This window comes from Schistocerca americana, chromosome 4, assembly GCF_021461395.2.
Source record: "Schistocerca americana isolate TAMUIC-IGC-003095 chromosome 4, iqSchAmer2.1, whole genome shotgun sequence".
Lineage (NCBI taxonomy): Eukaryota > Metazoa > Arthropoda > Insecta > Orthoptera > Acrididae > Schistocerca > Schistocerca americana.
The window spans coordinates 222793751-222811515 of record NC_060122.1 but is presented as its reverse complement, the minus strand read 5'-3'; the positions used below and the strand labels follow the sequence as shown (position 1 = coordinate 222811515).

Below are 17765 nucleotides of genomic sequence, written 5' to 3'. Positions count from 1 at the left end.
TAAACATGTCATCACTGAAACTGCTGTTGAAAAATATTGGCTTCAGCATCTGTTGTTAGTTTGTATTTGAAGAACAAAATTAGGTAAACCAATTTTAGTTTTACAAAATAACACACAAGAGGCACAAGTTCTCATAACTTGATATTTTGCTGAGAATTACACATAATTGCTTTAAGGTGTTCAGTCCTACTCTTGGACCACCAGCCAGGCTCCACTGCAGCCTTTGGTTGCTTACTACAGTGAAGATAACATTGAATGCAAACATCTGTTACATATCCATTTCTGACTGCTTAGAGCATAATACAGTGGCAGTTTCCTCTCAGGAAAGCTGATCCCAGTATGTAAGGAGAAATGACATCACAAACTTTCTAAAAACAGTGCAGTAGACTTGGCGGAATTATCAATCCTTGCTGTTAAAGCAAATTTAGAAAGCCCGTTTGAAACTCAAATCTTGACACCAAAGCAACTGTATGATTTCCTCAGAAAATAATTTTTAGTATCTGTTTTTAATTACACTGAAGTCCATTAAAGTTTCAACACCACGAAGACAGTGTGCAACAGTCATCAAATCGGCATGAAATGTCTGCACCTACATCTGTAGAATGGAAATCAATAATAACCTAAGACTTGACTGTGTCAAGCAGGACACTAATAATACTGTTTCTGAACATTACAGGTTTTCTCTTACTACTCATTACAGGTTTGATCTTCCTACTCATCTGCATTAACTTACATTTTTCCACATTTAGGGGTAGCTGCCATTCATCACACCAACTGGAAATGTTGTCTAAATTGTCTTGTATCTTCCTACAGTCACTCAACTTCAACACATTACCATACACCACGGCATCATTGGCAAACTGCTGCATATTGCTGTCCACTCTCTCAGCCAAATCACTTATGTATATAGAGAACAACAGTGGTCTTATGACACTTCCCTTGGACACTCCTGATGACACCCTTGTCTCTGATGAACACTCGCCATTGAGAACAACATACTGGGTTCTATTATTCAAGAAGTCTTTGACCCACTCACATATCTGTGAACTTATTCCATATGCTCGTACCTTCGTTATCAGCGTGCAGTGTGGCATTATGTCAAATGCTTTCCAGAAATCTAGAAATTTGGAATCTGCCTGTTGCCCTTCATCCATAGTTCTCAGCATATCATGTGAAAAAAGGGCAAGCTGAGTTTTGCATGAGCATTGATTTCTAAAACTATGCTGATTTGTGGACATAAGCTTCTCAGTCTCAAGAAAGCTTATTAAATTTGAATGGAGAATATGTTCAAGGATTCTGCAGCAAAAAGAACTTAGGAATATTGGTCAGTAATTTTGCGGGTCCGTTGTTTTACCTTTCTTATGTACTGTAGTCACCAGCACCTTTTCCCAGTCAGTGGGACTTTGTGCTGGGGAAGAGATTCATGGTAAATGCAAGTTACGTAGGGGACAAATGCCATAGAGTACCCTTTGTGTAACCAAATTCAGATTCCATCCAGACCAGGTGATTTATTTGCATTCAAATCTTTCAGCTGTTTTTCTCTACACCAGGTATGCTTATTTCTATGTCATCCATACAGGTGTCTGTCCAATGGTCAAATGATCGTATGTCCTGTGTGAACAAGTTCTTGAACATGAAATTTAAAACTTCTGCTTTTCTTTTGCTATCTTCAACTGCACACCAAACTGGTCATTATACCATCCTGTATTTTCTATTGCTTCATGTGAATGTTGGTTGTTTGTGAAAATCGAAAGTTGAAGGTCTCAGCCTATCAAAACTGTGGTTTATCTTTCCACTACTTGCTGCTCACATTGGTCAGGATCCCATGACTGTTGTGCAACACTGTTATGTGCGCCCTCCTTCGTGGTGATATTTCTATTGATGCATCATTTCTTGTTGGACATCCCGTGACCCAGTTTGTGACAACTTCAGGCTTGTTGTCTTCCCTGGATTCCTTTTGAATGCGTGAAAGGCATGTTGAAGACATGCCTTATTCTTTACCACCCATCATGCCAAATTATACAAGTTGGGCCATAAAATAATGAGACTATTCTGTAAAACATTTTATTTTTAAAAACAAACATTTTTTAGTGATTGTCACCCTCAACATGCTCCCCTCCTATGCTCCATGCGAATCTTCCATTGATGGAAACAGTGCTGGTAGTCTTCCACTTTGGTGAAGCCTGCTGCTTTTTATTTCTCTACTTTGACAAACAGATATCTTGTTCCTTTTAATGCAGATTTGATCTTGGGAAATAGATAAAAGTTACATGGTGCTAGGTCAGGCGAATAAAATAGTAACCTCTTAACAGGCAATCCAATATGAGCCAGTGTGTTGTCCTGATGTAGAAATTGTGACTTGCTCTTCCACAATTCGGGTTGATCTTTTCTTATTTTCTCATGGAGTTGAGCAAGGTAGTAATGATCATAAATACACTGCTGGCCACCAGAAAGGCAACACCCTGAAGGCAGCATCCAAATCAGGTGAAATTTGCAACATGCGTTTGAGGCAACGAGAGATGCACATGATTGGCATTTCAGCGCAAGTGCACATCATTGCTGCCTGCAGCACCATCTGCAAGTACTATATAAAGGGGAAACAGACGGCTATGTGGACATGCTGGAATTGTTCTTTTGTCTAGTTGCTTTGCGTGAGCAGCTTCAGTATGCCTTGTAGAAGACAGCAAGTGTCTTTTGAGCATGTTTCAGGGTTCGACCAAGGAAGGATAGTTGCCTACATGGATTCCGAATTATCCTTCACAAAAATCTGTGATCATGTAGGGCGGAACCAAGCAATGTGATGGTGGTCTGTAATCTCTGGTTGCAGGAGGGAACAATGGATCAACAGAACTGACTGCACCCACCTTGTTGCACTGCTAATCTTGATGACAGGCATACTGTGTGCCTGGCAGTGATGGATCACCTTGCCACATAACAAACCATATCACAACAAATATGGTCTGTTGCACAACAAGCATTGCACAGGCCTACCATTCGACATTGTTTGCAGCAGAGAGGACTGTCTGCAAGGTGCCCATTGGTGTGATGAATGATAGACTTGGGCAACCAAATGGAAAGACATCATTTTTACTGATGAATCCTGATTCTGCCTGTACCAGCATGATGGTCAGATTAGAGTCTGGAGACACCATGGTGAGAGACTATTGAGCTGTTGCCTTATGCCTCATCATACTGGTCCTGCATCCAGTATTATGGTTTGGGGTGGTAATGGATTTCATTCCCCCACCACTTCCCTCCCCTCCCTCCCGAGTATGCATTGCAGGCACACTAACCAGACAGCATTACCCATCTCTGAAGTATTGGAGCCTGCTGTCCTCCCATACCTTCAGAGCTTGCTGATGGCCTTATAGCAACAGGATATGTAGCACGCAATGTTCAAGACTTCTTTGTTGCTCATCAGTTTGCATTGCTGCCTTGGCCTCCCTGTTCTCCCAATTTCTCGCCTAGTGAAAACATTTAGTCAATGATTGTGGAACAACTGGTGCAGGATACACCACCCGCTGCTACACCAAATTAGTTTTGGCAGTATGTGGAAGTAGCACTTACTACTATACCCCAACAGCACATATAGAACCTCTTTGATTCAGTGCCGAGGCATGTAGCATAGGTTATAGCCAGAAACTGCGATATAGCCAGAAACTGCGACAATAATTGTTACTGATTTCATCATCATCCAAACTTCACATAGGGCTGTATTTTCAATCGTATGATCTGTATACCAAGTGTTATCTCCCAAATCAAATCAATTTGACTGTGATGTGTCTGGTCCATCTCGACATTGCATTTTGGACGGCCAGCAGCTAGTTTGCCCTTCAAGAATCCAGAAAAAAAGAAAAAATATCACCATAGCTTTGAATGTTGATTTTGCTAATTCAAGCTCCTTTCACTCTTGTTAAAGTTGGGCCATCCAATGGGTGGACTGGCACTTAGTTTCTGGATCATAAGGGGGGGAAACAAGATTTGTCATTTCTTATCACTCTTTCCAAGAAATTCGGATTTTTTCAAGTGTATGTGGTATGTCTGTACAAACATTTTCACGAGTTGAGAATTTTTGGCGTAAGTTTTGCACACTCTTTTCTTGTGTTATATTGATTGTGTAAAATTTACGTTACACATTCTTTGTCAGTCCCTACAGTTGTAGCAGTCGATTGAATACTCAACTGACTGTCAGATCGAATCAGATTACCTACTTACACCTAGATATTTAATCGATGTGACTATGTCCAGCAGCTCATGACTTATGCTGGATTTGAGCATTATGGATTTGTTTTTCCTACTCCTCTGCATTAACTTACATTTTTCTACATTTAGAGCTAGCATTCATTACAGCAGCTAGAAATTTTGTGCAAGTCATCTTGTATCCTGTTACATTCACTCAGCGACAATACCCTCCTGCACACCACAGCGTCATCAGCAAACAGCCAGATCATTTATGTACATAGAAAATAAAGCACTTCTATAACACTTCCCTGGGGCACTCCTGACAATACCCTCATCTCTGATGAACACTTGCTGTCGAAGATGAAGTACTGGGTTCTGTTATATAAAATGTCTTCAGGCCATTTACATATCTGAAAACCTATTCCTTATACTCATACCTTCATTAACAGTCTGTAGTCTGGCACTGTGTCAGATACTTTTTGGAAATCTAGACATGTGTAATCTGCCCATTTCCCTTCCTCTATGGTTCGTAGGATATCACATGAGAAAAGAACAAGCTGAGATGCACATGAGTGATGCTTTCTAAACCATGTTGATTCATGGACAGAAACTTTTCCGTCTCAAGGTATTTATCAAACAATGGAAAATCGAGGATGGCATAATGAAAACATTATGAAAAGGATAGATTGCTACTTGTCATATAGTAGAGATGTTTAGGCACAGACAGGCACAACACGTTACTTCTAAAAAAAGTAATGTGTGTTGCGTTTTTGTGAATGCGTGTGTGTTGTCAACTTCAGAAGAAGGCTTTCTGGCTGAAAGCTTCCTTGTTTAACAGTCTTTTTGTTGTGACTGTTTGTGATTCAACAACTGCACTATATGGTGAGTAGCAATATATCCTTTTGATAATATTATCAAAGAAATTTATTATGTTTGAACGGAGAATATGTTCAAGCATTCTGGCAAACTGGTGTTAAGGATATTGGTCTGTAATTTTATGGGTCCATTCTTTTGACCTTTCTTATGTACAGGAGTCACCTGTGCTTTCTCACAGTTGCGTGGGACTTTGCACTGGCTGAGAGATTCACAATGAATGCAAGCTAAGTAAGGGAGTGATGCTGTAGAGTATCCGTTGTCACCTTCTGCCACACCACACTAGTCAACGAGTGACTGGATAGAAATCTTAGATCCGCTTAGCAATTTTATGTACAATCATAATTTTCTCGGGTTCTCAGCAAGATTTTTTGTAAAGATATGGCGTTGGTAGTTGTGTGTTTTGTGCATTGATCTTTTTACATCTGCATAAATTTCTTCTAACTTTTGCCTGTCGTCAGTAGCACATTTTCTTTTGCATCGAGAGTGCAACAGCCTTTGCTTCCTCACAGCCACAGATCTACAACATTTCTGAACATGGGCAAAAACTTGATATAGGACATCAAATATTTTTTTAAAAATCAGTTTTTCAAAAATGTCATTTTGTAGTGCTCATCTTTCTGAAGAGTTTGATACATAGGCCTAATACTTATACGTTCAAGGAAGGGTAAGACATGTTATATGGTCTTAAGTATGCCAAAAGTTCAGTGCTATGCCTCTTCACACAGCATTCTTGTATAGCATGTCACTGTATATTCCTCTGTGGAGTTCAGACATGTACATTTTGTAATGGAAGCTATCAAACATATATTCAGGACAGTGGAAATTAAAATGTTCTGTTGTGCCTCTCCTGCTCCCAGTCAGCCGGTTTGACATCCTAGACCCCCCCACCTTAAAAAAAAAAAAACCCTCACAATTATACTGGGTGGGGTTATTTGTGACCAGGAGAATAAGAACTCTTCAGAAAATTTTTCACTCCTTATTGCCTATTAGCCAATAGCTTTCTCTTTTATGTGACATAAAATTAAATATAGCAAACATAAAAGCAGTAAAAGAAAAGAGACAAGCAAGACAGTACACATTTCTTCAATTCTTAAGTCCCAGCACATTTTGCCCTCTAATCTTGCTACAGCTTTCAGTGTGCTTGCATTTCTGCGAAAGAATCAATAACCTCCTCAAAGTTCATCAAAGTATTTTGCTACATGAAAAATCAAAATGTCATTGTCTGATACTGAAAAAAACTGTTAATACGAATAGTACCCAAGACTGGTGTGATTTCTCGATTTGATTACATCTATTTTGTCATTGTCTGCTGCATAAAATGAAATAGGTCTTTCTAATACTGCAGCAATTTTAACACATGCCAAATAAGTGAGACTGTTTGGCACAAATGGCCATTTTTTTGTACCTCATTTACATAAATAACATGACAGAATACACACTAGTGTCCAAAATTAAAGCAACAAATGGAAATTTTGCAAGGTTGCATTTATTTTGTCACAAAGCAATATAAAAAGGTGCTAGTAAGTAGAAACAACTGAAAAGAATACAGAATGTAAACAACTTATATATGCAAAATGGTAAACAAAAATGTTCTTAGTTTTTTCCAACTTAATGGATTTGCGCACACATTCTGACAGCTGGTTAATGTGCTCACTATGGCGTGTGACCATCCCTGGCAGCAATACAGGCCTGACAACAACGGTGCATCCTGTAATGATCTCAGCAATCTCATATTGAGGTAGTAATCCCCTTTCTTCCTGCAGAGCTGCTCGCAAGTTTTGGAGTGATGCAATCTGTCTCCCTAGTGCACCCCAGACATGCTATATGGGATTCAAATCAAGAGAGCAGGCTGGCCACACCATGTGTACATTTTCCCTTTCCCAAGAAAACATCAACCACCTGTTCTGCATGAGGTTGAGCACTATCATCCATCAGTACAAAGTCTGGGTCCTCACCACCTTGCAACAACTGCACATGAGGTCCCAAGATCTTGTCACGATATGTGACAGCAGTTAACCCTTGTCGATTCGCCCATACAATTTCATAAAGAGGTGTTTGAGTGGTCAACATAATCCTTGCCCACAGCATTAGGGACCCTCCTCAATATCGGTCTCTTTCCACAATGCTTGGGTCCCAAAATCATGTTCTGCATACCTTACAGATGTGAATGCTTGAAGAGACACCCTCCAGATCAAATCCGGACTCATCTGTGAAAAGAACATTGGCTCCCTGTTCGATGTCCAAGTGATGACTCCACTCCAGATGTCCCCTTCTTTGAAAATGCATCACAGGTACACATACAGCAGGTCTCCAACAATACAGGCCACTCTGCCGAAGCCTTCTGTCACAATTTGTCTTGATACAACATGTCCAATGGAAGCTGCGAGGGCAAATTCCAGTTGATGTGCACCTGCACCACTAAGGTGGTACCTTCATGCCCTTACAGCCAAATAACACTCTTCTCTTTCTGATATCACACATGGCCGCCCTGGACTGGTCTTCAGGATACTGTTTTGATCTCTCTAAATTGTTCGTCGGCCGAGAGGTTCTAGGCGCTTCAGTCCGGAACCACGAGAGTGCTACGCTCGCAGGTTCGAATCCTGCCTCGGGCTGGATGTGTGTGATGTCCTTACGTTAGTTAGTTTTAAGTAGTTCTAAGTTCTAGGGGACTGATGACCCCAGATGTTAAGCTCCATAATGCTCAGAGCCATTTGAACCATCTATAAATTGTCAACATGTCCAGAAACAGTAGACCGATTCACATTAAGCCAACGGGCCACATCAGTTTGTGACTTTCCTCCTTCCATTCTTCTTATGGACTTCCACCCCAAAGAGTCTGGTAGACATCTTCTTTGTGTCATACCACCCCATCTGAGACTGTGTACACAGTGATTATGTCCCCCAGGGGCTCGCCACTCTGTGGTGGGTTTGTGCTTGGCTACCACGGGGGCCCCAGCCTTTGCGGCATCTTTCCTCTTCCATGCTGCATGTTTATCCTCCTGCTGTTCCTTTCCTCCTTCCTTGGGGAAAGTGTCTGGGGTGTTGTTGAGAACGTTCTGTATTATCCATTGCTGACATATGAACAGTCTCACCACTGTTTTTCATTTCTTTTTCTTTTCTTTGCTTACCTTCTCCTATCCTCCCTCTGCTATGGCATTTGAAGTTCCTCTTTTTCTTTTTCCTCCCTGTGCACTTCTGAATGCCGGTCCAGACATCTGACACATAACAGGTGACTGGGTAACGCTTAATTCCCAGCCCCTGGTTGTCAGGTAGGGTTTGCACATCCCCCCTGGTACTTCCCAAACCCAGGGAGGATTGATTACATGAGCTGCTACCTTCCCAAATTCCCAATTGGTCCCTCTGTCCGGTGTTTGGGAGGTGTGACCCAAGGCGTGAACAGTCACCTATGGTGGGTACATCCCCTTATGGAGGGGGCCCCCAGTTGGAAGGAGCGCACCATCGAAGACACTGTCAATCATGGGGGATTTTCTCCCCGCAGTGAGTCAATCATCTTCACAATCAACTTATACAAAACGTAAATGGAATGGGGTTAACCATTCAAAGACCTTTCCAGCTGCACCATGGTTCCTTGTGGTTTCATGCGGTGAAGACGGTCAGTCCTTCCATTTATTATCCAGAAAGATGTTGATGCAATTGCTGGCCCTGTGAAATCCTACTCTCGTTTAGAGACTACTTCTGATTCTCAAGCACAACAACCACTTGATGCTTTGCTTCTCCACTGCTACCCTGTTGGTGTTGATGGCCATAGAACTGTGAAATCTTCCCGTGGTGTTATTTACACTATGCTGCTTGACGGTCTGACCAATACCAAAATCCAATCACCTCTTTTTCTCACCTCTGATATAGTTGTGATTCTGTCCAAGATCAAAGAAGGCTATGAAATTATAAAAATCAGACCGTACATTCCTACCCCGATGCGCTGCTGCTACTGTCACTGTTTCAACCACACTTGAATATCTTGTCGACACCTGACCAAATGTGTAACCTGCAGTAGGGATGCACACGAGGGTGGATGTCCGCCTCCTCTTCCCGCTATATCAACTGCAATGGTGGCAATCCCGTCTCCTCTCAAGATTGTCCTGTGTATCTCGATGAGCAGGCTGGCCAGGAGATCTGGGTAAAAGAAAAAGTTCCTTACCCAGTCGCTCACAAGTTATTGGCTTGTTGCAAACCCTGTGTTCTACCGTCTGGCACTTATAGTACTGTTCTTACTACATATCGCTCCATGAAGGACATGGCCATGCAGACATACGACCTCAAATTCAGCTCTGAGGTTGTGAAATCGTGCCGTGTCAAGGTAGCATTGCCATCCAATCTTCAGCTGTGCAACAAGCCATCAAACTCTGACCTCTAGGTGCAAAGTCACCAGTTACACAACCGGCAGGTTGAAAAGGACAGAAGGAGTACTCCCGATAAGACTTCCTATGCCCCTCCAGCTAACCAACACCTGAGTCTTCCTCTGCTATTCGGAAAGGCTCGAAGAAGTCCAACAATAGCAAACGGTCTTCTCCTTCGCTGCCTCGAAGATCCTTCTCGACAGTGTCGCCGGATACCTTCGCCTGGCCGGCCTTCATGCCACTGGTGCAAACCACCAACTGTTTTTCTACGTTGGACTCTGGAGACAGACAGCACAAGAAAGTCGATGCTTCTGAGTACCTTGTGAAGAAGGATCCTCGTGCCTCTGTGCCTTGTAACAGCGAGTCTTCACAGGCTGGCACTCAGCAGCCACCGAGGTGACACCCCTTCATTTATTCCTCATTATGACTTTCCTTTAATAGAATGCTCGCAACCTCTGAGCCAACAAAGAATATTTATGGCTAGTTTTAGAATTGCAGTTTCCCCTTGTATTCTGCCTTCAGGAAACAAATTGCATCCTCACGACCGCTTTGAGCTTTTTTGTATTTCTTCCTGGTCTTTTTTGACCTTCCCCCTCAGGCCGGCATTCCATCTCATGGGAGGAAGTCATGCTGCTTATATTGGGTGATGTTCATAGTCAATCCCTTTCTCTGACTACCTGTCTTCAAGCTGTTACAGTTCACCTTTTCTTTTCTCACCTAGCGTTTTCCCTTTGTACCATTTATATCCCTCTGTCATTCGATGTCAACAAGGCAGATTTACTCCATCCTATGGATGGTAACTTTAATGCGCACCATCTCCTTTGGGGTTCTACCAGAACCTGTCAGAGAGATTCACTGTTGGCTGACCTTCTTAATCAACTTAAACCTCTTCTGCCTTAACACAGGAGCACCCACAGTCCTTTCTGACTCCTCGCACACCTATTCCCATTTGGACCTCTCCTTCTGCAGTGCTCAGCTTGCTCATCATCTCAAGTGGTCCGTTCTTTCTTCACTTACTTGAGTGACCATTTCCCATGTGCTACCCATTTGCTGACTCCTACCCCACCTGCGCGCATGCCCAAATGGCAGCTTACTAAGGCTGACTGGTGGCCTTACTCCATCGTGGCGACCTTCAAAGAACAAGATTTCCCCAGTTGTGATGACCAGGTGGAATATCTTACAAATGTTATCCTTCCCGCTGCAGAATGTTCGATTCCTCGCATTTCCTCTTTGCCATGCCATGCCCCAATCCCTTAGTAGGCTGAGGTATGCCGTGACACAATTCACATGCAGAGACATGCACTCCATGTTTTAATCGTCATCCAACGATGGCAAACTGCATTCATTATAAACAGATGCATGCACAGTGTTGTCTCATGCTTCGGGATAGGAAAAAAGCTAGCTAGATTTGATTCACTAGTTCTTTTAACAGTTCCACCCTTCCTCTGTTGTGTGGGGCAACCTCCAACGGCTCTCTGGAACTAAGATCCGTCCCCAGTTTCCGGCCTGACAGTAGTAAACGATGTCATTGTGGACCCTATTGCTACCTCGAACACTGTGGGCCGCCATATTGTGGAAATGTCGAGCTCTTCCCACTATCACCCTGCCTTCTTCCATCGGAAATGAGTGGAGGAGGCTTGGGCGATTACATTCTCTTCTCAGAATCGTGAGTGCTACAATGCCACCTTTAATATGAGGGAGCTAGATCATGCTCTCCGTTCATCCAAATCCTCCAACCTAGGGCTAGACGCTGTTCACATTCAGATGTTGCAGCACCTTTCTCTAGTGGGCAAGCACTTTCTGATATCTTTCTCTAGTGGGCAAGCACTTTCTGATTAATACATACAACCACATCTGGGCAGAGGGCACATTTCCCAGATGCTGGCATGAAGCCACTGACATACCCATACCTAAGGCCGGTAAAGACAAACACCTTCCTTCTAGCTACCGCCCCATCTCTCTCACCAGCTGCATTTGCGAGGTGTGTGGTGTGTGGTTCGAGTCTCGCCATTTACTATCCACTTCAAAGTATGGATTTTGACCATCTAGTCATTTTCTCCACTCATGTCCTGAATGATTTTTTGTAGAAATCACAGACTGTGGTCGTGTTTTCCGATTTGGAGAAGACCTACGACGCCTTATGGAGAACTGGTATCCTCCATACTCTCTACACGTTGGGCTTCCATGGCCACCTGCCCCGTTTCCTTGAAAAATTTTTAAAATACGAAGTTTTCAAGGTGCATGTGGGTTCTGCCTTGTCAAACACTTTATCCAGGAAAACTATGTGCCTCAGGGTTCCATCCTGAGTGTTGTCCTCTTTGCTATCGCCATTAACCCTATAATGTCCTGTCTCCCGCCAGGCATATCTTGCTCCCTTTTTGTTGACAATTTTGCCATCTATTGCAGTTCTCCATGGACCTATCTCATTGCGCAATGTCTTCACTCATGGAGCATCGACAGTGGCTTTCATTTTTCCACTGACGAAACTGTTTGTATCAATTCCTGGGCCTGTTGTTCTTCCGTTTATTGAAATTACAAAATTCATGGGGCTCATGTTTGATAGGAAATGCTCTTGGTCCTCCCTTGTCTCTTACCTGGCAGCCCACTGTATCTGGCCCTAAATGTCCTCCTCGTCCTCAGTTGTAGTTCCTGGGGGAGTGGATTGGGCCACCTTCCTCCATTGTACTGGTCCCTTGTCTGTTCGAAACTAGAGTATGGGTGCTTTGTTTGTACATCTGCATGTCAGTCCCTCTTACGCAGTCTCAACACTATCCACCATCATGGCATCCATTTGGCCACTGGCGCCTTTTACACTAGCCCCGTTGAAAGTCTGTATGCCGAAGCTGCCAAACTACCGCTGTCCTACTGCCATGACTTTCTTCTCAGCAGATATGCAGGCTGTTTGCCTGCCGTGCGTGGCCACCCATCCTATGCCTCCTCCTTGGATGACTTCTTTGATCACCAGTATGGGGCACATCCCTCTTCTCTGTTACCCTCTGGAATTCGCTTTTGGCACTTGCTCCGGCGGCTTAACTTCACACAACCTGCAAACTGCCCTGTAGGTGTGAACCCTTCACCACCTTGGCTCCATGTGGCGGCCCGTGCTCACCCTGGCCTTCATTAGCTTCCTAAGGACACTACTCCAGCCTCACTCTATCGCCCTTCAATTTCACGACCTTGCCATGGAACTTCACGATAGTGCGTTTGAATATACAGATGGCTCTCAGGCTGACCCTGGTGTCGGGTATGCCTTCATCATTGGCACCGACGTTTTTTGGTATCGGATTCTGACACACTGCTCAGTATTTACAGCAGAGCTCTTCGTCTTGTATCAGGCCACGGAGTACATCCAGTGACACACACAGTTTTCAATTGTGTCCTCTGCTCAGATTCTCTTGGTCCTATCCAAAGTCTCTGCGCGCTATACACTGCCCATCCCTTAGTGCAATGGGTCCAGGAAAACTGTCACATGCTCACTCTTCATGTAGCCACTGTGTTGTTGTTTATATGTGTTCCTGGTCATTTCCTGATCATGTCAGTCTGAGAGGAAACGAGGCTGCTAACACTGCTGCCAAGGCTGCAGTCCTCATACATAAGCCCACTGGTCCCTACATTGCCACCGATAAGCTCTGTGTTGCCGTCTGTCAGGAGGTGGTGTCACTTTGGCATCGCCATTGGTTCTCCCTTCATGGAAACAAGCTCCAGATTATTAAGCCTCTCCCAGCGGCTTTGACAATCTCCTCTCAGCCCTGCTGCCCAGAGGAGGTCATTTTAACTGGGTTGTGTATTGAGCACTGCCTTTTTAGCCGTCGCCATTTGTTAAGCGGTACTCTCCCACCACTTTGTGCACATTGTGCCCAAGTTTTAAATTTCCGCCATTTCCTGATGGAATGCCCATTTTTTAACCATTAACGTTTGCTGTCTTGAGTTATCAGCCATTTTAGCAAACGAAGCATGGCCTGTCGACCACATTTTACTATTTATTCATCGTAGCACTGTGGTGAAGGCCATTTAATTTTTAGATCTGGACCCCTGTCTCACTGTGGTGTATTTTATAGACTGTTCTCCACGTCCCTGTTTTTAGCTGTCTTTTCTTACGTTGATTGGGGCTGGGGGCTGACATGTAGTAACTCCTCTGTCTTCATGTTCTATAGTTTTGACTTGGGCACATATGACCCCAATGTTTTTGTGCCCTAAAACAAAACAAAACAATACAAAATACAATACAGTGATTATGTAGGCGTGCCTGTCCATTGACCGGAAGGCCACCTTATGTGCAGAACACAATTGTCCGAACATCTTTTCACAGTTTGTATCATCGTACCACGAGTTAGAAGACAGGGAAATAGCGGTTTGTTGCTTTGATTTTGGACACCAATGTAATTCACGATGTGCCAATATGAAACACCTATTAGGCCTAAATACAAGCAAAAAGTTTTATGTTAGGACATAGTTTCACATTTCATTCATACGCTCCAGTTTTTCAAGCATGAGATCGAAAACTAGTAATAGTAGTAGTAGTAGTAGTAGTAGTAGTATGAAATTTTTGTATAAATTTTGGAATCATCATATTCTTCCATATAATTTGTGTGATGTCACTGTTTCTTATCCTTCCTCGTACTAACAAACAGTCTTGTCGTCACTAATATGTACCTAGTCCTGCCATTATCAAAATTTATTCTCAAGTTAAATTCGCTAACCCTGCCAGAATCGCTGGTTTAGTTATCCCATGTTTGTTCTCTGGTTAGGCATTATTACCTGTTTGTACAACGTGTCTTCCATGCTATTCTGAAAATAGCAGTGGCTGATAACCGGGGCGTGTGCAACTGGTCCTTAGTAGTGTAGCAATTTGGTAAAAATTTTCTGTCAAAATTTCATTTTCTTGAATACACCGAGAAGATAATATGTAATCATTGTTACCTGCTATTCCTGTTAGTCATGTATTTCCACTCTGATCATCTGAATCTATAAATTTTGCTAATCATTATAACAACGTTTATCATTCGCACACCCAATCAACCACATAAACAAACAGCGATTGGCATTCACCCGTTCGGGCTTATTTGTCTCAGCTCATATATGACCATCCCCTTTTGTCCGCAGGAAAGGTTTTTATTTCTAGATGCGACGAGGATTCCCCTGGCAGAGACATCACATACACTCTGCACTCATTCAAAAATCAACTAATGGTTGTTTCATATATCAACTTAGAATATGTTTAAAAGTCATATGATCAATCAATAGACCAATGTGCAGTGGATGCTAAACACTTTGTGAAACGAGGTTTTTTTTCTTCAGGAATATGAATTTGGTGCCCTCTGAAATTGCTGACCAGGACAGATACCCTGGTTTGCGCACACACACACACACACACACACACACACACACACACACACACACACACACACTAAATCCTGGCCTGCTTCCTCAGCATTTTTAGAATTTCATTGTTAAATCATGTTGGGCCTTTTCCATCTTTTAACACTATAAGGACTGTACTAGCCAATCAGTAAGTGTTATTTAACATTCATTAAATAGTATATGTTTTAATTTAGGGGGGTTATATTTCGTACTTCTTCAACAAAGATGATGTAACTTAGCAAACGAAAGCGCTGGCATGTTGATAGATACGGAAATATATATATATATATATATATATATATATATATATATATATATATATATATATAATGGAAGGAAACATTCCACGTGGGAAAAATTATATATAAAAACAAAGATGAGGTGACTTACTGAACAAAAACGCTGGCAGGTCGATAGACACACAAACAAACACAAACATACACACAAAATTCAAGCTTTCGCAACAAATTGTTGCCTCATCAGGAAAGAGGGAAGGAGAGGGGAAGACGAAAGGAAGTGGGTTTTAAAGGAGAGGGTAAGGAGTCATTCCAATCCCGGGAGCGGAAAGACTTACCTTAGGGGGAAAAAAGGACAGGTATACACTCGCACACACGCACATATCCATCCACACATACAGACACAAGCAGACATATTTAAAGACCTAATTTTGCTGGGCTATGTTGGACTTGGGTTGGTAGACAACGATGTGCATAAAGGTTAGGTGGTTGTGTTGCCGCCAAAACACGTTAAAGGACGCAGAAATTCGGGAAAATTTCGAAAAAACTGCGTGTAGTATATTAAAAGGAGTGGTATTGTGGTGGCAGATTATGAAAATGAGACTAACAATTGTCTGACGAAGAAATAATCGCGTTAAAACCTGTGGGAAGCGGCTAAAAATGATCAGTGGTGTGGGGAAAACGGAAATGGAAATAAAGCGAAAGTTATTAGAACTGGCCGAAATGGTTGTTTAAAAGGTGAAAGGAGCTGTTTGTGAACTAGAAACGGTGGATATTATAGCGGCGGTAGTGCTGAAAGCGGCAAAAAATTTTTTTTTTGGTTATGGTTTGGAAGTGGGTTACGTATTATTGAGTATATATATAGGCGGGATAAAATAGTATAGCAGATTACGGTAAAAAGGAGAAGGTGAATACAAAGTGAAACTACTGGCAAAAACAGAAAGAGGAAAATAAGACGACAGAAAAGATTTCGAAATGCAACAGTGACAATAACAAACGTAATTGTTGGATTCAAATTAATGATATCAATATAATGGAAGGAAACATTCCACGTGGGAAAAATTATATATAAAAACAAAGATGAGGTGACTTACCGAACAAAAACGCTGGCAGGTCGATAGACACACAAACAAACACAAACATACACACAAAATTCAAGCTTTCGCAACAAATTGTTGCCTCATCAGGAAAGAGGGAAGGAGAGGGGAAGACGAAAGGAAGTGGGTTTTAAAGGAGAGGGTAAGGAGTCATTCCAATCCCGGGAGCGGAAAGACTTACCTTAGGGGGAAAAAAGGACAGGTATACACTCGCACACACGCACATATCCATCCACACATACAGACACAAGCAGACATATTTAAATATGTCTTTAAATATGTCTGCTTGTGTCTGTATGTGTGGATGGATATGTGCGTGTGTGCGAGTGTATACCTGTCCTTTTTTCCCCCTAAGGTAAGTCTTTCCGCTAGGAAGTTTCAAAGTTATTTTATAATTATGTGTTTATATGCATTTGTAAGTTTGTCAAAGTTTAACTTCAGTGAATAATTATGTACTTCAATCCTGTTTTCTTTAAGTATAGTTTCTACAAAAAAAATTAAATGAACACATTGATAGAATAAGTGTAAGACAGTAGTGACATGTTAAGACACTGTACTGAATTAATTTAACAAGTAAAATAAATATCATTGGTCAAAATAACCAGTAGCAGGGCTTCCATATAGTTTGCTAATGCCAGTCAAGCTAATACTTTTCAAGAACACGATTTACAATCTGTTTAAACTTTGCTCGTGGTTCCTCTATGTTCTTTGTACTGGAACTGATTGATATCAATTCATTGCCTAAGTGGGATGCTAATTGCTTATCTTCTCTTTGTATCAGAAATACTCATCTAGCCTTCTGGATTGATTTATTAACTTAAGTAACCATAGTCACTGACTGGGAGCTATTTCGGGCTCTTGACTCATCACTCAGTACACCCTTTAGCTTTGATTCAATTCATAATCAGATGATCCAACATCTGAATGTTAGTCAAAGGCTCCGTCCACTTAGGATCTTCAACGATATTTGGGGCATCTCCTGTGGGAGCCTGTTTTAAGTTTTCAGTGAAGACAAGACTTTAATAATTCCTTAGCCTTAATGTAAGTGGTTGACAAAACAACAGCTGAAAAAGTTTTATGCTTCCTAGAAGATGCTGGGTGCTGTTCCCATCCTGACTGTAACAGATTGAGGGTGGGACTGTTATGGGAGCCTCAAGGGACACTCACCCACCCCCATCCATCCACTTACTGACCTGATTGTTTCTCTCACTATAGTTGGCCCAACTGATGTTGGTTACATATTTAGCCTTCTCACTTTTACTGTTACAGATATCCTATCTATAAGGTGCTCTTTACTCCTTAACTGTTTTAAATCATAATTGTGTTGTCAGGATTTCTCAGCTCGGGCATCAATACTACTTTTATTACTTCAATGTTACTATTTTTACGTACTCTCATAATCCAAGCAAATTTCTGTTTTACATCATTAACTCCAGATGACTTGTATCTTGATCGAGTGACTGATGACCTTGCTGTTTTGTCAGTTATCACTCCAAACAACTAAACATTACCTGACCAGAAGTCCCGTTCTTCCTACCATAACACTTCAGTAGTTCCCACTAGATCTTACTTCAACCTGTCCATTTCCCATCTTAAATTCTCTAAACCATCTACTCTATTAAGGAATCTGACATTCCACACTCTGACCTGTAGAC

The 17765-nt window shown here is 42.1% G+C and overlaps 1 protein-coding gene across 1 annotated transcript in view; it reads left to right on the top strand.

The window, feature by feature from the left end:
* Nucleotides 1-17765, top strand: part of LOC124613717 (nucleolar complex protein 3 homolog) — a 108024-nt gene that overhangs the window by 24303 nt on the left and 65956 nt on the right. The window lies entirely within an intron of this gene.